This window comes from Protopterus annectens, chromosome 1.part2 (assembly GCF_019279795.1).
Source record: "Protopterus annectens isolate FY-2018-M chromosome 1.part2, PAN1.0, whole genome shotgun sequence".
Lineage (NCBI taxonomy): Eukaryota > Metazoa > Chordata > Ceratodontiformes > Protopteridae > Protopterus > Protopterus annectens.
The window spans coordinates 1,008,187,575-1,008,212,282 of NC_056727.1; positions in this window are offsets into that span (position 1 = coordinate 1,008,187,575).

The following is a 24,708-nucleotide window of genomic DNA, read 5'->3' on the forward strand; positions in this document are numbered from 1 at the left end:
CACCTGTCAGCAATCGATAGGAGATTACATAAAGCAGGTTTGTTATACCTTGTATTCTTTTTGTAAGGAACCTCTTAGGTCAGTCTAGTTGCTGCATATACCTGGTCAGTATATACCGAATGATGCATTGTATTCTATTATTGGTCTAATAAGATAAGAGTTCAGTGGGATAATGACCTCTGTGGTCCTAGAATCTATACCCTTATTTATAAGCTGCACAACTTAAAATGATTTTCTCATCACTATAGCCATGTGGTAGTCAAAGGTAAGGCTACTTGTATGTGCACACACAGATCCCTGAATACTGGATTGACTCAAGTGCATATTATCAACAAGTTAGTTAGCTGGAATGGTTGATTTCCCAAAGGGTACAATTATGCATTTCTTAGCACTGAGTTTAAGACCACAGCTTTGGCACCATTTGTTAGTCAGAGATGGGCCTTCTTGAAGAATGCTAGAGTCTACATGGGAGTCAGTGATAACTCCCAGCTTACAATCATCTACAAACTTAGTCAGCCATAAGCCTTCATTTTTTGCTTCCACTTCAGAGAAATAGATGCAAAAAAAGGAATGGAGCCAGTACTGAGCCCTGGGGGACTTCACTAGTGACTGGTCTCTTGGTGGAGGTGACCTCACCTATTTTGACTTCCTTGGTCCTATCAGTGAGCCAGCTGGCTATCCAGTGAGTGAAAAAAAGTTTCTACCTAATTTAGTGAGCTTGTCTACAATGCCTGAGTGAGGAATCGTATCAAAAATCTTGGGCATGTAGAGGTAAGCTGTGTGCACAGCCTTTCCCTCATTCAGTGCTTCGGTGACCCTCTCAAAGAATTCCACTAGATTTAATAGGCCAGGACCTTTCTTTAACAAAGCTGAATTACAATGGGTCCAGCACTTGCAGGTTACCTATGTCCTCATTCATCATGACCATGATGGTACTTTTCATGGCCTTACATATGAGGGTGGTGAGACTTATGGACTTGTAGTTACCCAGATCAGTGGTGGGACCTCTTTCATGCAGATTAATGACTGTAGCCATTTTCCAATCCTTGGTTGCAAAACCTGACTGTAGGCTCCAGTTGAAAAGTGATTCAATTGGACCAGAGAGGTCATATCTCATTCTATTTAGTAAGGATCCTGAGTTATTATTGAGGCCCATCACTGCAGTGATTTTGCCTTACAGAGTGCATTGATGACCTGTTCCCTAATAATGGTTGGGGGGATTCTGGTATACAGTACTTCCTTTGGTAGACTACTTGGGGGAGAGTGGTGGAGAAGTCTGAGCTGAACCTGTCAACCAAAAGGTTAGTAATGGCCTCCAGTTCAGTGTGGGTGATACAATTTACAATAAGTTCTGCCCATTGTTGCATATTTCCCTTGTGCTAACAGACATAGCTGTAGAAAGTGTTGTGGTTGTCTTTTTCAAAAGAAGCTGTTTTTTCTTCAAATGTAGCCTTTGATGTATTAATTAGCCTTCTTAGCTGCCTGTTTAGATTGGTCAAGGGGCTTTTAGTATGTTGGTCTTTATCAAGATTTTTTTTATTTTGTTGTATAACCCACTAATATTGTGATTCCGCCAGGGTGGCCTTTCTTTAGAGTTTGCATTATTTTTTGTACGAGTTGGCACAGCTCACTTTATACAGCTGTTGATATGTCTGTACCAGGATTTTGTAAATAGTTCAGCATATGCTATGGTTTTTACTGGGTTTGAAGGTGCTCAGAATTTAGTGAAGGTGTCACTTAGTAGAGAGAGGTTAGCCTTGAAATACTTCTTAAAATGTGTTTGGTTTCACTGGGTCCCAGATTAAATTTTTATTTCAAGTAATACTGCCGTATAATCAGACCTGACATGCAAGGACATTACATTGGGTGAGGAATGTTTTGTGAGTACAATGTCAAGGATGCTTCTACCCCTGGTAGAAGAACTGACTAACTGTTCCATGATGTTGCTATTAACAATGTTTAGGAATTGCTTGTCTTGTGTATTAGAAGTAGTGTAGGATTTCCAGTCTATAGACGGGTAGCTGAGATCCCCCATGAAGATTGTATTAGGTTGATTGGTGAGGAACTCTAGTACATTAAGGAAGGTAGTACTGGTTTCCTTGGATATGGAGGGTGTTTTATAGGTTACAAGGATATTGTATGTGACCCTGTTTATGGTGAGTTGCACATGTATGAGTTCCAGTGCGTCATACACTTTAACTAGTCTGGATGTGAGTTTGTTTTACTATAGACTGAGATTTCTCCATCTTTAGTTACCTCCTATGCAGCAGCTGGTCTAATGGTGCAAAAGGCATTATAGCTTTCCACTGCCAAGGTAATCTCTGTGACTTTAAAACATGTCTCCATTATTACACAGATGTCTGCACTCTCCAGGGAAAGAATGGCTTGCAGGGAGTGGAGTTTCTTGTTTAGACTTCCAGTACTGTAGCACCTTCAGATATTCATTTGTAGGTTATGGCAAGTCAGGAGCTTTATCAGCTTGGCATTGTCTAAAAAAGGCAATCAGGGGTTGGAAAAAACTTTGGCAATGTCCAAAAGCCTAGAGGGGATAAGTGCAGACCATCCATGATAAAGCAGTGTGGCCTTTCACCCATGTCCTTCCAGGATATCAAATACTGTACACCCTTTGATTGACACCCAAAAGCTAAGCCAATTATTAAAATCAATAATTTTCTGGTGGTAACATGGGATCATCCTTGGAGAAGGCAGTATACTGATCAGTGCTAGTCTCATAACTGCCTGACATACATAATTAGTGAGCTTAATCATGTCTCACTTCATACAGCCAATGAAAGTGCATCTCAGGTCATTAACACCCTTATAGATTATGACAGAGTCATACTGGTACCTGTAGTTCAATGACCTGAGTGCCTGCATGACTTGATAAATCTTAGTCCAGGAAAGGCAGCTAACCATGGCTCTCTCCTTACTCAGTCTGGGGAGGAGGACATTTGTGTACCTCACTTCAAAATCACCAATGACCAAGAAATTTGGCTGTGTGCTGGATTGTCTTAAGGGCTTAGTAGTAAAGACATTGGATAAAGTGCTACTACATGTAGCTGTAGGTGATGTTTTAAAGGAGTGTTTACTTAATGGCTGAGAACCTTTTTTCATTGTGCTGTGCAGAAGGACTTAGTGTTTTAGGAAGGTTACCTCTAAGTCCCTCAGCATAAGTAGTCTTATGTATAGTGTCTTTACCTTGTGCAGTAGGTTTGGTGCAAGTGTCACTAACAACCTCTATAAGATTAGTTTTAGATGTATGAGAGAGTTTTGCCTCCAGTGTTAAAGTGTATTTACACCTCTCACATACTTTGTGTTTTGTTATGAATAAGTGAGTTGTCAGTCTACATTAGACTATTGCTACAATGCTTCAGAATACCCATCTCAACCAGAAGAGAGAACTGGGGAGTGCATATTCATGGCTACTGATCTACTATGGGGGAGTGAGGGAAATGTAAATACTGAATAGGTCAATAACACAAGGAGCTTGAGCAATGCTCAGCTATGTGCAAACTGGATGCTCTAGTAGTTAAAAAAGTCTCGACAGTCAGAGTATTTTTAAGGGAAACTTTCTCTAGGAGAGATCGGCATCTACACAGATTACTAGCGGGGATTATGCTCCGAAATATTGGCATCTATACAGATCACTGCTAGGAGCTGCTATGCTGAGAGCAGCAGTTCTAAATAAAGACTGTAAAAAAGTCAAAAAGTGCAGATATTGAACACCAAAATACTTAATTAATGTGGCTATGACAAAAACAATGGGAAAAACAAGTGCCAAAATAGTGGATATGGTAATGTAAGTTTTAGCTTGCTCATAGGTTATGATCCAAGTGCTGTGCAACTGTGAAGCTTAAAAAGCATAAGTGATTCAATTAAAAAAAAATACAAACAAGGCCCTGTGGCCAATCAAAAACAATACACTGTTTTTTCATTTATACAATCCTGGGCCAGAAAATGATGGTGGTCCCCTCTACTCTTACTAAAGTGGAACCAAGGAAGTTCTAGCTAAAGACTGCCTTGGTTCAACAAAGAAACACTCAATTAATGCAGCTTTGACCAAAACAAAATGAAAACAGGGGCTAAAATAGTGGATATAGTAAAACAAGTCTTAACTTTTATAGAGTTTGGTAGAAGCTAGAAATACTCTTTTCAAGAACCATGGTTACCAAACATCACCAAACTTCTCAGGCACAGAGATTCAAATGTTAAACAAGTTAGTATTCTAGTCAATCAAATAAAGGCACAATAAGACTTACAGCAGTAATTTCCAGCTCAAAAAAGCATAAGATGTCATGTCCTGACATAAAAGTGTAAATCACAAACCATTCTAATGTAAGATAACTTGCTTGGAGCTTAAGTGCTTCAATCAGAGCTAAGAGGCTTAGAATAACAATTACAATGCAAGAAGACTACTAACAATCAGTGATAAATGCTACAAATTAAATGCATCTCAAAACTTTAAGAACATACGACTAAAAGCTAAGCAAAGTAGGAATATGCACAAATACAGTAAACCAGCTAAATAAAGTGCATTTTGGGTTAAGTGGGTAGGTAAGAAATGGAAGATAATTCAAGTTTAAGAGACTAAGGGGGTGTGGAGAGGGGGTGTGGAGCCTTCCTAGATGATCTCTCAATGCTCACTAGCATGAGCTGATGAGATGAGACTGGAAAGAGTGTCCAAAGTCAGATTTATAGTAAGGAAGGACAACTCAAAAACTACTAAGTTTAAAAGCACAATAGGAGTAGGGTGAAAGGGTGGGAAACATTATTTATTTTATTTTATTTATTTTACATTTGTTGACCGGGATAATCCGACTGGATATATGTCCATTTTCAGTGGAGGCCTGGGGAGAATAGCTCCATATAACACAGATAGAACATAATAGATAAGTCAAACATATTTACAAAGCCCTCTAGTAGGTACCCACAATATAGACAGTGTGTAACAGTATACAAAAACAACAGGTTGCATCAAGCTATTATGATAGGAGATGCGTACAATATTCATTTAAATAAGGCTTTGAATAAGTAGTGATTAATCAGGTTTAGTACAGGGACAAAGCCAGTGTTCTTTAAAATACTGTTTGAGGCTTTTTTTTGAAGAGACTTAAAGAAGGTTTGAGGGTAAGGTTAGATGGAAGCGAATTCCAAGTTTTACCGATGATGTTAGCAAACAGGGATTCGCCGGTTGAGTTAATGGCTTTGTGGGTTTTGACCAACAGTTTACTGGATGATCATAGTTGATTTGAATTACTGTATGGTTTTATTATATGTTTGAGTGCTGGAGTATTTTCAGGGTTGTACAGAATTTTGTGTGCTACTATAAGCTGATTGAACAGACGCAGGCTAGGCAGTTCTAGCCACCTGAGAAGACTGAGGTTTTGACAGTGATGTGTCCTATATTGGCAGTGATGTGTCCTATATGTTGACCCTAAGGCAAATCCGGCAATATGGTTGTAACAGTGAGAGAGCTCACTAAGTTCAGTTTTGCTCCAATTGGAGGGTATGGGGGAGGCATATAGGAAGGTAGAAAGTCGGTGTGAGCGGGCAATTGCAGTCCTAGCTAATGGAGTTAGAAAAGGTTTGCTTCTATATAATGAGTCAAACTTCTTATTAATGTTTTTATAGTTTTATTGATATGCAGACAGATTTGAGATTATTGTCCACTATTACTCCTAAAAGTTTGGTATGGTCATCTGGAGAGATAGAGGTACCGTTGTTGGATGTTATGGAGAAGGAAAATGGGGTGGATCTACTGGTGGGGGTAAAGAGGAGCAGTTTAGTTTTGTTGGGATTTAACAACAGACAGTGATTAGAGAGCCAATTTTCATCTGTGTTAAATGTGTTTTGTCTTGCAGTTTGCAGGTCTAAAGGGGAGGAGGCTGTACAGATCAGGGTAGAATCATCTGCATATTAAATGCAGGTTGTATCAGGGATGGCAGTATGAAGATTGTTGATGAAGACAGAAAAGAATAGAGGACCTAGAATAGAGCCCTGAGGAACACCAAGGGTGAGAAATAGCAGGGTGGACAGTTTGCCCTGCCATAATACAGCCTGTTGTCTGCCATTCAAATAGGATAGGAACCACTGAATAGAATGGTTATCTAAGGAGATGGATTTTACGGAATGGATGAGTAGCTTGTGGTTGACCATATCAAAGGACTTCAACAGGTCTAGTAGTAGGGCTAAAGATATCCTGTCATTGATCTTATTTTGGAATATGGTATTTGTAAAAGAAAGGAGGGCAGAGGTGGTGCTGTGATATGGCCTAAAGTCATGCTGAGAGTTGGCAAGCAGACTGCTCTGAATGAGATAGTCCATAAGTTGCTTATGAACACACTTCTCTATTAATTTGGCTAGTGGTGAGAGAATGGCAATGGGTCTGTAGTTGGACAGTTTTGTTGAACTTCCACCTTTGTGAAGTGGGATAATGTAGGATATTTTCCAGATTGAGGGAATAGTTCTATCAGTTAGTGTTCTATTGATTAGGATAGAGATGGGGAATGCTATGGCATCGGCAGCTTTTTGTAGGTACTCTGCAGGAAGGTGGTTAGCAGAAAGGGTGGTTGGTTTTAGTTTTTTGATAAGGGGTCAGATAACAATGGTAGAGACAGGTTGGAAGTTAAAGGGGGGATGAGAAATGGGTGTATTAGTGGTAGAGTTAGAGTGGCTGGGAGTAAGTTGGTTAGCTAAGGACTGAATAGTTTCAGTGAAAAAGTTATTAAAGGCAGTGACAACAGTTTCTGGGGATTTATGGGTGTAGATTGATGGGGTTGGGGTAGCAGATTGTCCTGGATGAAGAAGTCAGTTAATACCTGTTCAAAACTTTTGGGGATTGTTTTGGTGTTTAAATTGGAGGTTCTGGTAGTAGGTTTTTTTTGTCTAGCAAAATGAGTTTTCTTGTATAATTTCTAAGTTGACAATATATCACTTGGTCGAGGGGGAGCTTTATTTGTTTGCCATTTGGTCCAGGCTATATTTCTAAGTTTGATTTTTATCTTAGTCTCCTTTGTGAGCCATTGAGCAGTATCAGATTTAGTCTTTATAGTAAGTGCAGGAGCATGGGAGTCAAGGATGCTCAGGAATTTATTGTTAAAGAAAGTTACGTCTTCATCTAGTGGTAGATTTTTTAGGACTGACCAGTTGACTGATTTAAGTTCATTTAGGAAGTTAGTTGGATTGAAGTTTTTTTATTTCTGGTTGTTTTGTACATAGTCTTGTGGTGGGTTTCTGCCTTATGCTTAATAATATAAGTTAGTGAATGATCACTTAGGTCATTGGGCAGAGTCCCAGCTGTATATAAGCTTGGGTGGCTATTGATAGGTACCCAACCTAAGAAACTTTCCCCGTTGGTGGGTTTACTAATCCTAGTATTATTTGTGTGAACCCAAACAGATTTATATGGGTGACAGGGGATTCAGCTGAGCAGGTGCACCAGCTGGTGTTAAAGTCACCAAGAACAATGGTTTCTTGGGGTTAGGTAGTGGATAACCATTGGAGGATATCTTCCAGAGTGCTTATTTTATTGCCGGGGGAATGTAGACACAGACAATATTTACACTCTTATTATTGTTAATTTGCGCTTTGGTAATGAGGATTTCTGTGTTATTAAATGGGGGAGGTTGAACTGGATCTCTATCAACACAATGTATTTTTGTAAAGAACTGCTATCCCATCTCCATTCTTAGCTGTTCGGTCTATTTGGTGTATGTTGTAGCCCAGGGGTAATACCTCATTATCGGCAGAAGTAGGTTTAAGCCAGATTTCTATAAGACACATTATGTCTGGCGAATGAACAGCTAAGATGGCATGCAGGTTTGAATGTTCAAGTGAAATGTCAGGAGAGCATTTGCAAGACTGTTAAGGGGTATTTTATTGAAGCGGTTGATGGTGTAGGCGCTATTGTCACCAGGTGGAGATGGGCCAGGGTTGGGATGGATGTCCCCATCTGTAACGAAGTTATATTGAAATCTGATTATGAGCTTTAGAAACTTATGAATAAGTCTTAGATAGTGCTTGTCCATTGGATTAGATTTTAAGGTTTTAATTGGGTGATGAGGGTTTGGATGTGTGGTGGATAGTTAGGTGAGCTATCTTGTAAGAAAAGTCTGGGTGGTAGTTTTACATTTTGGGTAGTAAAATATGTGGTGGTACTGGTTTTCATAGGCAGTGAGGAGATAAAGGATGAGCATCAGGGGGAGTAAAGAAAATACTAGTATTTTTGTTGATGCTAGCATAGCAAAGGGCCTGGCCATTATAGGGCACAGTTTTCAACCAGAATTTGGCAGGAAAGGAAGGAGAAAAGTTGGGTTGTAGAGAGGGACAACCACTTGATGATGTGTGAGATGCTGGTTGGGAGGAAGATGCAGGGGGAGTGGCTAGGACAGTATAAATTAAACAGTACTGGGGGTGGGTGGGAATAGGGGGCAGGGTGAGGCATGGAGCAAGGATGAGCAGAGCGGAGCTAAATGCTAAACTGGACCACAACATTTATACAACAATTAAGTACAATGTAAGTTTATAATGGGTATGTAAGTTAGTTGCCTTACAACATTTTAAACATGGCTCCCAGAGGAGTGGATATTGATAGCCTCCTATGAAAATGGCTTGGGGGAGGGGGGGTAGCAATTATTGGTGTGAGATTGGGTGGTTAGAACTGGTTGCAGAGCAACCCCAGCAGGAGGGAGTCCAAAAAGAAAAGGAAAAAAAACACAATCAGGAGCCAGGAAACGTAAGTAAGACAATGCACTATGTTAGAGCTTTTCAGCTTACAGAAACTAAATGTTGCTAACAAGCTCTTTAAGGATTAGTAGAGCTAAGGGAATTGGGACTGAAGTAAAGGCTTGATTTGGAATAGTTTTAACTTTAGACTCTGGAGCTCTCCTGTTTGCATACAGAGGGAAAAAAGGAACTTGTACAATTAACAGAATCTGTTCCTACCTAGTGTCCGACTTCATTAAAGCTCTCCAAGTTGGTAGCTGAATGGGGCTCAGTGCAGCTGTGCTCACTTCACAATGATAGTCACAAAGCAAGAGAAAATTATTTAAATCCATTCAATGACGTTCACCTAATAATTAATTCTACAGGAAGGCTTGTGTATAAAAAATGAGATTTCCCAGGGCTGATTTGAGCTTTTTCTGAAAATTTGCTTCAGAACTGAAGGTGGAGGGGGGTGCACAATCCCAAGGCTTGTGGATGGCCCAGGCTAACTGCAAAGAGAAAAAATAGAGTGTGAGCAGAAAGTGTATAGTACATTTCTAGGAAAAATGGAGACAACTGGGAGAGTAGAGGATATTAGTCAGAGTGGGGGAAGGATTATCAGAAAACAGAGAGTGGGTACAAGAAATGGTACAGTAAGTAGGTACACAGATAAATGCCTGGGGAAGAGTAAACAATCACAAAAAATAGGAAACAGTGTCTAGGCAGATCATAATAGACAAATTTAGCAATGTGGTGCTGCGGTAGCGTTGTTGCCTCACAGCAAGACTTTGTCCCATTCAATTCTCAGCTAGAGCATCTTCTGTGGAGACATGCGTGAATGGGCATACCTTCGTTGAAGGTTGTGCGTTAGGGCTGGCAACTCAGCACGTAAAAATCAACTGCCAATCATTAGCGGACTGGAGTTGCACTGTGGCGACCCATAACCAGGAAAAGCCGAAAGACACAGCAGCAGCAATGTACTAAGACTGATAGGTTAAAGTAGCACCATAGTTAGGTAAGACGCTGGTTAGAATGTGTAATAAATACTGTGTTTCTGTTTTTCAAATACCAAATAAATGAACAACTGTATATTTCTGCTTACATGTACCAAGTATGTTTCTGCTTACAAACCCAGATAAGACTGTAGTTAGATGAGATGCAGGTTAAAGTTTGCAACAAACACAGTTCCTGCTTTTCAGATACCAACTAAACAAACTGTATGTTTCTCTTTACTAATAGCAGGTATGTTTCTGCTAACTAATACAATGAAAACTGTAGTTAGGTAACAAAAGCCGTTTCTGCTTTACAAATACCAGATACTAAATAAGCAATATGTTTCTCCTTACTGATAGCAGGTACGTTTATGCTAACCAATACCAATTAGAACTGCAGTTAGGTAAGATATCGGCTAGAGTTTGTAACAAATGCTGTGTTTCTGCTGTTTGTGTACAAATAAACAGCAACTGTATGTTTCTGCTTAATAATACTACATGCAGAATACAGTGAAACAGATATCAATAAAGGAATTGTCTATGAAGCCACAATAGCTTCCTAGGTAAGTTTAGATATCTAAGTATGCATATACACACTGGAGTAATCACCAAGCTCTATATATACAATGAGAAGTAAAAAAAAAACCTTCACAGTTTTGTCAGACTATTCACTCTAAATAGCAATAATAAATGTAGCACTAATACAGACCAGGATAAAAAAATTCCTATAAATTATGACAGCAAACAGACAATGCTAAAAAGGCATATGCATATAAAAAGAAAAGAAAAAAACTTACAGTGAGCACAGACAGCAGACTAAGGGAGCTTCTGCAGGTTGGGAGTATATTACATTTTAAAGATGGCTCTCAGAGGAGTGATTATTGATATAGCCTCCTATGAGAATGGCTTTGCGGAGGGGGGTAGCAATTATAAATGTGAGATTGGGTGGTTAGGACTGGTTGCAGAGCAATCGCAGCAGGAGGGAGTCCAAAAAGAAAAGAAAAAAAAAACAATCCGGAGCCAGGAAATGTAAGTAAGACAATACACTATGTTAGAGCTTTTCAGCTTATAGAAACCAAATGCTGCTAGCAAGCTCTTTAAGGATGAATAGAGCTAATGGAATTGGGACTGAACTAAAGTTAAATGCAGAGAGAGAAATCAGCAATAATCAGGCAGAGAACAATAAGTAACACAGCACTGCAGCTAAATAAAAATGCCACTAAACACTTGGTTAAATGAGGAATTCGATTGTTCAGCTCATCCCACTAACTAGCTGGATTGCATTCACTGTCTGCAAGAGAATTATTTTCTAGCTGACCCTAGCCAAGACCTGTTAAAACTCCAAAAAGAACAAATAAAATAAAATAAAACACAAAAACGCAATATAAGAGTAAAGATAAAGAATGGAAATGACCAAACTTTAAATAAATGACCCCAATCTAAAATCAAATATAGAGACTGGTAATAGTCAAATGCAGACAAAGATCAGGAACAGTCGGGCAGAGAACAGCAAGTCACATAACACTGCAGCTAAAAAGCAACTTAACTGTGATCACATTCAGCCAAATGTCTGCTGGAAAATTACAAAGTACAGCTTGCAAAACTGGTTTCTGATGCATCATTAATGTGAATTAATAAAATCTCACAACTTCATTATATATAATGTACTATATTATTTTCCTATTATACATTTGTGTTTATGGCAAATACTGATAGTAATCTCAGTTGTGTTCTGTTAATTCACTTGTTTGATGGCACATATCCAGGGATGGTACTGTTTGTGTTAACATACTGATGTCTAAGTAGCATATGTTCATGCTGCAACACAAGTGAAAATAACATCAGACATGCACATTGTAAATATTTTTTTAATGTTTCCTTTTTATTTTTATTTTTTATCTGCACCCTTTGCATGCTGTTTGACATTGCACACTCTTATAGCATAGTATAGCACTATCCAAGAATTCACTTCCTAATGTAAAAATGAAAAAATGAATTTGGAATTTTATCAATAGCGCAATTGAAACTGGTGATGGTGCATTTTTATCGGCACTCTGGACAGTACTGAGTGAAGACATTTCACTTATTAGCTAGCTATCTCTGTGGTATAAGGTATGATTGAAGCAAACTTAGGAAAAATACATATAATGCAGGATTCAAATCCAGGTTACACATATTTTTAAGACCACATTCAGAATAAATATTGACAAGTCATGCTGCATATGAAACAAACATAAAGTCTGTTATACATTCTAAAAATATTACCTGTAGTCCATTTGAAATGATGTTAAAAGGTATTGTTGTTGTAAACTCACCACTTCACATTATTAGTAACAATATTTGCTGTAGAAGTTGTAACAGGTGATATTTTGTAAAGTGCAATAACAGAAAAGCACTAACAGGAGTAATATGAACATTTGTGTCATATTTGCTGGAGAACTTATTCATAGCTCACAAGTGTTCATCATGGTATTAATACATTATATTGTAAACTTTGCATCATGAGTAATTGTATGGACTGTGGCAAGAATGATCTCCTGTCATTCTCTGTGTTTCCTTTTCAGAACAATTTCCATTACCTGAAATCCTGATGATGTGTTATAAATACTACTTGTGATGGGACAAGCAAATGTGGAAAAAATGTATGCATCATGCTAAAACTATACCTGCTATGTTCCTTGTTACATATTACATGTTTTTCTCTGCATTACAAGGTCATTTTTTATAATTCATTCTGTATTTTTGCTCTACTCAGCAGCATGTAAACATGGTTCTTGGTTAAAAGAAAAAAATGAAAATTTTAATTCGGGACACCTTCTGTAGTACATACTAGCCTGGCACCATTGCATGGCCATTAGCACTCTGGCTAATACTCAGTGAAGAAAATGTAGCTGTCACAAAATGTTTCCCTGTGGCACAAGGTGTAAGTGCAGTGAGTTTAGCGGTAGAAGACAAATGATGCAATGTTCACATCCAGTTTATTGATAAATTTACAGAGGTGTGTCTGAATAAATATTGACACATATTTTGTATATGAAGATGTTGTTGCTGGAAACTCAGCTTTTCTCAATATTATTAACAACACATGATTTATTGCCAGTCCTCTTTTCCATTATTTGGCATTACCTAAAGTGCTCATAATGTATGCCAGAAATTAAAGTTCAGATTTGGCATGAAGAATGTGAAAAGGATGAATGTATAACTGCAATTGGCCTCTTGCTCTGGACATTACTAGATATACCTTATGCTTGTTTTAATTTTCTTTTCAAGTGTTTTCTTTTTTTCACTTTTTATAATGCCTTTCACATTTACACTTCACTCAGTAGCATACATACACGGTTCATGGCTGAAGGAAAAATATTAAAATGTAATTTTTATGTAGTGCAAACTAGCTTTGTGCCATTGTATGGGCTTGAGCACTCTGAATAGTACTCGGTAAAGAAAATGCAACTGTCAGGTATGTCTTCCTGTGGCACAAGGTGTAAGTGCAGTGAGCTTAGAGAAAGAAGACAGGTGGTGCATGATTCAAATTCAGTTTAGATATACTTTTACAGAGTGGGCAGAATGCCATTTGTCACATCATTTTGATTAGGAATGTAACACTAAATACAAATGAGTGTCATTAATGCTTGCTATAGAAACTTAATATAATATGTGCAAATTATGTTAAAATTACAATGAGGCTATTTAATTTAGAACACACTTGTACATGTATGATTTGTACAGTAGTTTTGCTGTAATTGTTATGAATTTTACATATCATAACTATGTGCTTGGCACAGTAGGCGTTGTTAAGTATGTATGTAACACACTCCACCATGTATTACTCAGGTCATGAAACTCCATGCATCTGAAATGTATTTACAACAAATGCTGCCTTTTACACAGACATGCAGTGCCATGACTAAAGTCAAGGATTTTATGACATCTCGTAAGCATATCTATATTCATTCTTAAATTACTTTTTCTTTTGGCTGCTCATATTAGGGGTCACTACAGTAGGTCATTGGTCTGCAGAATGAGTGGCAGCAGAGCTTTATGGTGTTGAGTTGCCAGCCCGGTGCCCAACCTTCAGAAGGCACATACATGCACACCTAGGACGAATTTAGAGTGTCCAATTCACCTGCAGCATGTCATGGGAATGTGGGAAGAAACCCACAAAAACACAGGGAGGACATGCAGACTCCACACTGAAGGCACCCCAGTGGAGAATCAAACCAGAGAACCTCTTGCTGTGAAGTGACAATGCTAACCACTGCACCACTGTGCCACCCTCATTTTTAAATGACTGAATCCCTAATTATCATGTTAAAAAATAAGTTATCCTGTTGCACTGACAATTAAAGTTTAACATATATCCTTCTTTTTTGCATGAGTTTGCATCCCAGATTGTACTACTCAGTCTTACAAAGGTTTACATCCTAACAGCCCCATATGTCACAAGTTATACCAGTTTTCCTCCAACCAACAATTATTATAGCAAACACCATAAAACATTTCAGTATCTAAAACTGGAATATGTGTCAATAGGTTAAGCATCACTTATGGTCAAATCTCACTGTCATATTTCACAGTTTCTTTCTGATTGATGTAATAAGAGCCAATGTGTCTGCCAGGCCATTGCCATGCTTTCAGTTACCAAATACAACTGTCAAGGCTGTGCATCTTGGTGCACAAGCTGTTACACATGAGGCTGAATTGGGCACCAATTCAGACACATACTTCTAGCCTGACTTCTGCAGACATGGTTGAGAAAGATAGTGATGTTGCTCCATTTAAAGCACAAAGGTGGGATGTTGAGGCATCTGGAACTTTCTGTGGGACTCCTAGTCAACCACTATAGCTGGAGGCTGCTGCAGAAGGGTTATACTAGGTGTCACTGTAAGGCTAAGGCTTGGAATGGCTTGGCCAAGGCTGTCTCCAGTGCAACTGGTATCCCACACACTGGAAAGCAATGTCATCACCATTACAGTAACATAAAGAGTCACAAGCACTGAGCTGATGAGATGAATTTAGGACTGCAACCACACTTCAGCTGTATAAGTAGAGTGACCTAGGAACAGTCTATGATGTAACATCGATTACCCAACCAATACAGTTAGTCATGATGCTTTCATATTTTTTCTTTTCTCTATTGTACAACTGTGGAAGAGATAACAGAAAACTGCGAGGTGCTTCAGGAGAGACTAACTCACCTCAGAGAGGCACAAAGTAAGTATGCATCAGGTCTGAATGCAAAGCAGAGAAGTATTTTCAGTCTATCACACTATATCATCCTGAGCAGGCATACATTTACTTTCATGTCACGCACACATACCTGCGCCAATAGCTCTTGGTGACTGCATTAGGAAATGACTACTTCAGCTTAATTGCATGTGAGTTTAATACCCAAAGACAGACATTAGATTTTTTTACAGGATAATATTCATAAAATGATAACGTCAGTATTGCATGACATGAATAATTCAAGTTCTGTAAATGCAGTTATTAACTCTGAAAGCATATATTTGATATGGCATAGTGAAATACATATTTCTATTTGTCATAGCATGCCATTGTGATTGATTGATTTTATGATACATTAATGTCTTCCCATAACATCTGGATGTGGAAAAGGTATACATGTTTATTTCTCATATTTATGTATTGTAATGATAAAATAATGTGACACACATTTGATCTAATTCTGTTTTTTTGTCTTCTCACCCATATCTCTTGACGTATAGCAGTACAAGTGGAGGAGCTAACAGGCATACCTCTCAATCTGGAAACATCAAAAATCTGGACAAAGGCCCATGAAAAATAAGCACAAAAAACATAAAATCTGCATACAAAATTATGTAACCCCGCCCACTCCAAAGGAATTGTGGGATACCAACTTTCAAATGCAAACTGAAGAACAGACAACCAAAATATGGCACCAGACTCTGTAGTAAATTGTAACCATTTTTGTTTGAAATGTGTAGCAATGATGTTGACTGGGAAGGGAGAAGATGACAAATCTTAGGGTTTTGTTTTTGGTGACTTGCAGTATGTGTGTTTTGTGGTAAAAGTAGGGCATTTAATGGAAGGCACTATTCTAATCTTAGCAAAAGAATATTATAGTTTGCTAGGACCTCCAAAAGTTATTCTCCATGGCCTACTAGAGTTTATGCTGCCATGGGCTGTCTTTGAGTTTGCCCCCCTCCCACAAAATCATGGTCAAATGGTGCACCCCATACACAGCCCTCCCCCCTGTAGCCATTCCATTGTCCCATTACTTAGCTATTTCACCCCATTTACTATAAACACTGTAACCTGTATACTGCTTTACTTCTACAATGATTATTTGGATTTCATTTATAACTTTTATTTTACATTTTATAGCACAAACACTGGGTCTATATTAGAACACCGAACATTCAAAATGTCAAGGGTTCTAATATCGAACCCTAGCAATTGAGAAAAAAAAACATTGAACATTCGGAACAGCAAATTTTTTCCTAGGGAAAAAAATTTGCTGTTCCAAAACACAACACACAACACAAGCACACCAAACAAACAGCAATCCACACACATACACCTAAACTTTAACTCCTGACCCTACACTAAACTATACAAACACCACTAACTATCCACTTACCTTAACCCAAACCCTAACCCTAAGGTCCGTCACTATCACACAGTCACCTCACCCGCGCCCTAACCCTAACTCACCTAACCTGCCCTAACCCACACGTCCACACAATTGCACACTTACCTGACCCGTGCCCTAACCCTAACTCACCTAACCTGCCCTAACCCACACATCCACACAATCGCACACTTACCTGAACCCGACCTGTAACTTTACACCAGAGCGCTGAAAATACTGAAGCAACAGAAACAGACAGCCAAATTCTTTCCCTAGGAAAGAATTCAGTTTCCTATTACTTCGATATTTTCAGCGTTCGCTGAAAATGGGTCGATATTAGAACACCCGACATTTCAAATGTTCGGTGTTCTAATATAGACCTCAAACACTAATAGACATCTGCTAAACAAGGCAATACAGTCTCACAATGAAAATAGATTTAGCATTAACACTTCTCAGCCCTTGAAACTTACATTCATTGAAATAGCATTGAAACCAACATTCAAGAAAATGTATCAGACGAGTGGCGGATAAAGATTACCTTTGGACTGTTTTTAAATCATAGTTACCTTGCACATGAAACATACATGTGTTTTTTAATACACTTTACTGATCGTATTAAATTATATTCCTTGTGTAATACAGCACATTTGTTAGATTGCATTTTAAATTTATTGTTTTGAACATTTTTCCAGTAGCAATGAAACAAAATGCATGAACCAATAATGACAAAACTGCCCAATTCAGAACATTTCCATCATAAAAGTCTATTTAAACTTGTACAGTCCACCAGTATCAGTAAATATGCGCAATCTCTGCAGAAGTAAAAGTCATCTAAATAATTCTGCATTAAAGAGATCTGTACCTAATGAAGAGGTTGCTGCTAGCAAACCACTTTATATTTCATTGTTTCTTCTACAAGTAAAGTGCCTGTTGCCCTTGAGGAGTAAATTGCCTATGTTACATTAAAAAAATGATAAGTTGCAATATTGCAATATTGAATGGATGACAAACTGATAACAGGTTCATAGTTACTAGGTATCTCTGCCAAAGAGGACATTCACAGGACTGCAGCATCCGCCACCTTTAAAAGTACAACACAGTACAGTATCAGCAATCCATCTACATACTGTGGGAGTAGAACTCACAGCCTTCTGCAGCAAAAGCAAGTATACTGCCTGTTGTGCTACTAATAATGCATACAGACTCCACATAGGCAGCACTGAACTTCTCTTCCTCTGAAACTCTCAGCTTCTTGTAAAATCCACTTGAACTAAGTCTCTTACTTTTGCAGCAGAAGAAATCTGGAAAAAGGCAAAATTTATTTTGGGGGGGGGGGGCAAAAGCAGGGACGAATTTTAAGCATTGTTTGTATAATCTTAGAAAGTTATTAGAATAAACTGTTTTGTGTAAACATGCATTTCCTGAAAGATAGAAAGACTGAACCCTTAATGGCTATCATTTAGTGAATTCATTTCTCACTGATTTGCCAGAAAACCACAGATTTTAAGAGGAACAGACCAAAAGTATGAACCAAACATTCCAGACATTCTGTGAAAATCTGGACAGTTGAGAGCTTGAATCACAAGTGCTGATGTGAGTAGACAATTCAGGCTCTTCTTTCTTGTACCTAAGGTGAAGGGTTTGAGCCCAAGTAACACTAACCACCAGTCAAGCATTACATACACACCTATCAACCTTTTATAGCAAGAAATCTGATCTGGACAAAACCATAAGTAAAAGTGGGACAAAGGCCAAAAAATATCCCTCTTAAAAACTTACAATAACAGGTTTTGTATTAGTGTCAATTTTCTAAAGGGTATGAAGTCTGAAACTCAAATGTCTGTCGTTATTTTCTAACTTCAATCTTTAATGATTTGCAACTAATTCGCCTGAAAACCACAATTTTATGACAAACAGACCAAAAATAAGGCAAAAATCTGGACATTCTGCGAAAATCTGTACAGTTGAGAGGCATGATGCATGATCTAAATCTCACACCATAGCTAACATGTATATAAGTGCTGCGTGTTTGGATCTATACTAAAATCAAAATATACTCAACAAATCCGTTATCTTCTATTGACTTTAATAAAATCTTGACATCATATTAGCAGAAACAGGAGATAAAATAAAACACTTTTAAAACATATAAAGCAAAAATATATGGTACTCACATATGTAACAAAACTCAACTTACTGTGCATTTTGGAAAATCATAAAGCTCCTTAAAACATAGCTCTTCTAAGAGCAATCGAGCTAAAATAACTCACATTACTGAGTAGCTAGTGCTTGAATTAAACTTACAAATGCGAAAGCTATATGTGATGACAGAAAATGTCCAGAAGGTGGCAGCAGAGTACATGATGAAATACATCAATTCATACAAAGCTAAACACTTCATAACAACCATAGACTCTTCCATGCTATAAATGCATTAGAGTACATAAAGTGATGGCAAAACATACAGAATTAATAACACATTAAAAAATCAAAACATATGAAATTAATTACATAAAAAGCACAGTACTATATCTAAAAGTCACTACACATTCAGATAAACCTACTAAAACAATCAGATTCAGTGACACTTATAAAAAACTAAAGAAAAACAGATTAGTTGTGGATCAACGAAATGAGCAAAGAAAAATAACTAAAACTTTGAGTACATGACAAACTAATAAATAAAACAATTAAAACTCAACCATTGGTATGAAATCACTCTACAAGCAAAATATACAATAACATAAATGCTGAAATATTAAAACTGATGTGTCCATAAGGACTCCTGAATACATCTGTCTCTATGAATGTAAATAGTAGCATTGATGAGGTAAAGGTTTATCAATAAGAAAAGACTTCAATAAAATGTTATCGCATCCATAAAATGTATCCACTTGTAGTGTAATGTCCGCACACAAGAAACTCTCCTTACCAGCAGCAGAATTAAATTGGGCAAAAACAACACTCAAACAAAGCAGCTGTGCGTGGACAAGAAGATGTCTACAATGCATGCACTACTTTCCCTCAGCAGTTACTGTAGAGTCCTTTCTTCACTTTGTTGTGTGAATTTAAATTGGACACACATAAGCAGCAGCAGTTAGAAAACTCTCCTTACACACACAGCAGCAATAAGAAGCTTTCCTTTCCAGCAGCAGAATTAGATCAGACACACATAACTTAAGCAGCAGCACTTCGAAAGCCAAAAACTCTCCTTGAATTCAAATCGGACACACATAAGCAGCAGCAATTAGAAAACTCTACTTATAGCAGCAGAATTAAATCGGACACACATAAGCAGCAGCAATTAGAAAACTCTCCTTACTCGGAATCAGCAGCAGAATTAAGTTGGACACCTGCAGCAGAGCAGCAGCAATTAGCAAACTTTCCTTACCAGCAGCAGAATTAAATCTGAAAAAACAACACCCGAACAAAGCAGCTGTGCCTAGACAGGAAGAAGATGTCTAGAATGCATGCACTACATTCCCTTTACAGTTACTGTAGACTCCTTTTTTCACTCAGTTGTGCTATCCATAAACTTCCAGATTATTGCCCTTATTCTTCTGTTGAGTTCTTCCTTATGCTGCTTCCCTAAAGGCATGCACACAGTTGTCATTCTTGAGTGGACATCCATACTTCAAGGTGTTATCTACATTGATCTCAGTAATGGATTACCGCATGGATGGGCAGCCTGCACTGCAGCTGTAAACAACTGATTTTTTTTTCTTTGAAGTCTACCACATTTCAGAGACTGTGAGTACCACATGCCCTCTGCACATAATGATGTCAGCCATTCTTTAAAATTGTAAATAAATACAATAAAAGAAATCGGGAGTTGAAGTTTCCACTCAGGTATTCATGGCACCCCATTATTTTATCCCCAAAACCGGTAAATTCTGAAGAATTCAGTATGATTGAGATGTATGCTGACAGAGCTGGTAGAAGACATAATGTAGACGGGCTTCAGTGTCTGACTTGACAGGGTTGAAATGGTCCTGTATTATATTGCCCGAGTGATGCCAGCCACAACCAGCACTGACCCAAGCAATTGACACAGGAGCCAGTGAAAGCAATTTTGAAGGTGAAGAGTAGATTCTCACTGTACTCAAGTCGGATGTGGATGTGATTCCGATGTCCACTAACTATCCCCAATCATGTTGTCCCCAACCTTTTGTATCTATCACTATCACTGTCCATCTTGTATGTCCTCTGTTTATGGGCTTGTTACTTAGCCTACCCTACCCATCTGCCCCTGTCATTCCCAAGCACCTTCCCCAACATGTCTCTTTCTCTATCATAAAAAAAGCACCTGTTCCACAAAACAATTACGCTTCATACATAGCTCTCTACTTTGCCCATATGTCATCTTAACACACTTGATTTGGTCAAATTGGCTATTCAACATTATTCTGTTATCACCCACCCCTGGTGTGGTGACTCTCCAAAATCATCAAATTTATGTACAATTCTTTATTTATGTTGTGAAGAAGTGGATAGTTATGGTGCTTTCCCACCTCCATCTTGAAAATTCTTGATTTATTTTCTCTGTATCCCACCCTCTTCTTGCCCCCCACATTTTCACCACTGTTCTAGCAACCCCTTTTTCACATATTTAATCTGGTAAAAACAGAATCACAGACAACACACATACCCAGAAATGTTTCATGAAAAAGCCTTAACTTTCTGTCCTCAACATTTGCATGGAGATTCACACCATGCACCAGTGGTGAGTGATGGTGAATGGCATATCACATTCTGTCACACTCACTGTTCCAGTTACCTTAATGCAAATGTACTGTAATGCACTGCACTGCAAGAATACTGAGCAAAGGCACTAGTCTGAAACAGCTACTGTTACAGTTCTTAGGCTGCTAAACTTCATGAACTAGAAGTTCTGATGTGGTGTGTTGAAATAATTTCCCTGTCTGTAGGCTGATGTTCTTGCTTAGTGTTAAGAGTTCAATTACATTTGTATGTCAGTATATTAATTCATGTCATTTTTATATTTCTATCATGTGATTAACTCCAAATATCTGCATTTATCTCTAATTAAAACATTTAACTGACATATCATTTGAATAGTGCAGTAAGAAAACATTTGCAAAAACATTCTATCCCCAGCAGGGAGACTCAGTAAACCCCCTTATTCTGTATGTATGTATTTTTATTTATTTATTTATTTTATTTATTTATTTATTTTAATTTTGTTAGAAAAGCTCCAGTTACATTAGGATAACACATTACAGAAAATAAGCATCTAATACAATATGTAGGCAATATTATCTATTGAACAAGAAATTTCTAGATGGAAGTGAAAAAGAGTAGACATTTGCAATAATAAAGAAATATATATATATAGTTAGCAAAGAGCACTGTCAGATTTTATTAGGTACATGTTTTTCATGTAAAATATTTTGAGGAAATATATTTATTGGGCATGAAAAGAATAGAAGTTGGATGTAAAGGTAATAGATTGTGGTCTATGTGATACATGGACAGAGCCAAGAACTTGTGAGATGGGCCTTAAGTGAGTTTTGAATAGAGTGGTGCTAGCTGCAGAAGTCACAGATGGGGAGATTGAGATTTTCCTGCTGTATTATTTTGAGAGGTAGTAGTGAGGAGGTTGGCTTTGAGCCGGAGTGGACGATTTGGAGTGTGGTGGGTCAGTAGATGCCTTAATGCAGGAATTTTATCGGGTTGTTTTAGGATGTTATATGATAGAACAAGTTGGTGATATAGTAGCAACTGTGGCAGTTCTAGCCATTGAAGTTGTCTGAGAGGTATGCAGTGATGGGTTCTAATTTTGGCAAACTTGGCAATTCTGTTATAACAGGACTCAAGTTTGTCTAGGTCAGATAGGAGATGGGTTTGAGCTAGGGTGACTTTAGCTTGATTAGTTAGAAAGTTCTTTAACCCATTTTTGTGCACCTTGATTACAGTTTGAGAGAAGTGGATGTTGAAGTGGAGTTTGTTGTCTATTTCAATGCCAAGGAGCTTGGTGTGAGGGGAGGAGATGGAGAAGACAGGAGTTGTTTTGATTTGTTTGGGGTAAAAATTAGTAGTTTGGTTTTATTAGGATTTAGGATAAGTTGTATGTTAGTTATCCATCTTTCTACTGAGGTGAAGGACTCTTGGGTGAGGTGCTGTAGGGAGGTCAGGGATGGAGCTGAGCATATAAGGGTGGAATCATCTGCATACTGGATTAGTGAGGCATGCAGGCTACTTTTGTATAGGTTATTGGTAAATATTGAGAAGAGAAGAGGTCAATGGTGGTTGGGAGCAGAGATGATAAAGCTCCTTGCCACTGGACAGCTTGTTGTCGTTCTGATAGGTAGCTTTTAAACCAAGCAATAGTGTTTGGGGTGAAGGCTAGGGAGGTGAGGGTATTTATTAGTATGGAGTGAGAGACCATATCAAAAGCTTTGGAAAGGTCAAGGAATATGGCTGATATGAATCTTTTGTTATTCCTGTGTTGGTTAACTAGGTCTGTGAAGGAGAGTAGGGCAGTGGTTGTACTGTGGTGAGGCGAAAGCCATGTTGTGTGGGAGAGAGGATATTGTTTACGCTTAGGTAGTGCATGACTTGTGAGTGTATGCATTTTCTAGTATCTTTGATAAAGGTGACAGAATAGCAATGGGTCGATAATTTGAGAAATCATAGGAGGTGCCTCCCTTATGAAGGGAATGATATAGGAGACTTTCCACAGATGAGGGATATATGACTTGATAAGGATTGAGACTGGGTAGGCTATGGAGTTGGCTGCCATTTTAGGAAATGTGCTGGTAGGCCATCAGGGTGGTGGGTTTAAGTTTTAAGAGATGTTTTTTATTGTAGAGGTTGGGATAAGAGGAGCAGAGTTGTTAGGTGCTGTAGGTATGGGTGTGTAGTTATTTTTGGCTAGTTGAGCTAGTTGAGTGGATAATGAGTTAATGGATTTTGTAAAATGTTGGTTGAATTTAGTTGTATCTGTGGAGGTTGTGGTGGGAGAGGGTGTGGTTTTTTCCTGGTTTTAGTAGGAGTTAATTGCATGCCAGAATTTTTGTGGGCTGTTGGAGTATTTGTTTTGGATGCTTAGGTAGTAGTTTTGTTTCTCTAACTTAGTTTGCTGTTTAGCCTGGTTTCTAAGATGTTGATAGTTTTGTCTAGAAAGACTAGTGTTGTTTTTCTTCCAGGTTTTCCATGCCTTATCTCTAGATTTTAAATAAGGCTCTAGTGGTGTCGAAAGCCAAGGAGCAGAGTGGACTTTAGTTCTAATAGTTCTTATGGGTGCTATATGGTCAAGGACATTAATGAAAGTATTATTAAAGTAGTCAACTGCTAGGTCTAAGTTCAGGATATGAGAGGTTCCAGTTACAGTTATTTAATGCAGTGTTAAGATGTAAAGGATTAACCTATCATTTCTAACTTGTCTAAAGACAGTAGGTTTGTGTATGTTAGCACGCTCTCATTAGGAGGAATGTTGGGAGATGGTCACTGAGGCTGTCTGGTAGACAACCTGTGTGGTAGTTTTGTTCTGGGTAGTTCACTAATGTCCAGTCTAATATGGATTTCTTTTGGGACTTCTTATCTATTCTTGTAGGTTCTAGAATAAGTTGAGAGAATCCATACAGGTTGATGTGGCAAGTGGGGATTTTAGAGTTGCAGGCTAGCCAATCAGTGTTTAGGTCTCCTAACAAAATAGTCTCTTGTGGTAGGTTGTCTTTTGTCCATTGTAGAATTTCTTCAATTTTAATAATGTTATTGCCTGGAGGGATGTAAGTACAGAGATATACTTTTTTATTGTTAAGTTGTAGCATAATTCCTAAGATTTCAGCATTGTCAAATTTTGGTGGTGGGTTGGCAGAGGTTGTATAGTAAGTGTATTTTTGTATATAATTGCAACTCCCCCTCCCTTCTTACCTATTCTATCTAGTCTCATGATGTTATATCCTGGAGGGAGAAGTTCTTCATTCTTAGTGCTGGGATTTAGCCAGGTCTCTGTTATGGTTAGTATATCAGGGTACATGAGTAATTTTGTTAGATATACAGAAAGTGTTAAGGTTTATGATGAGTAGGTCTGTTATGTGTTTATTTGGGGTATGATGTTGATTGGTCCTGGATTTGGGTGAATGTCACCAGAGGTAAGAGAGGTTTCTTTAGTAGTATATGACGCCTGATTGCTTGTAGCATATCTATGTAAAGTTTGTTTGGTATCTTTAGTGAAAGATGTTAAACAGCACTTGTTGAGTATGAGTACTATTTTGTTAATTTCAAGTAGAAAGGGGGATATGGGGAAGCTCTTGTGGTCTTTTGTTGGTGTGAAGGGTTGTGTTGTATGGTAGGAAGTTTGGGGTAATGAAATGTATGTGTGTGGGGAGGTTGTGGAGGTTAGGCAGGAGGGTACATAGCAGGCATATAAGA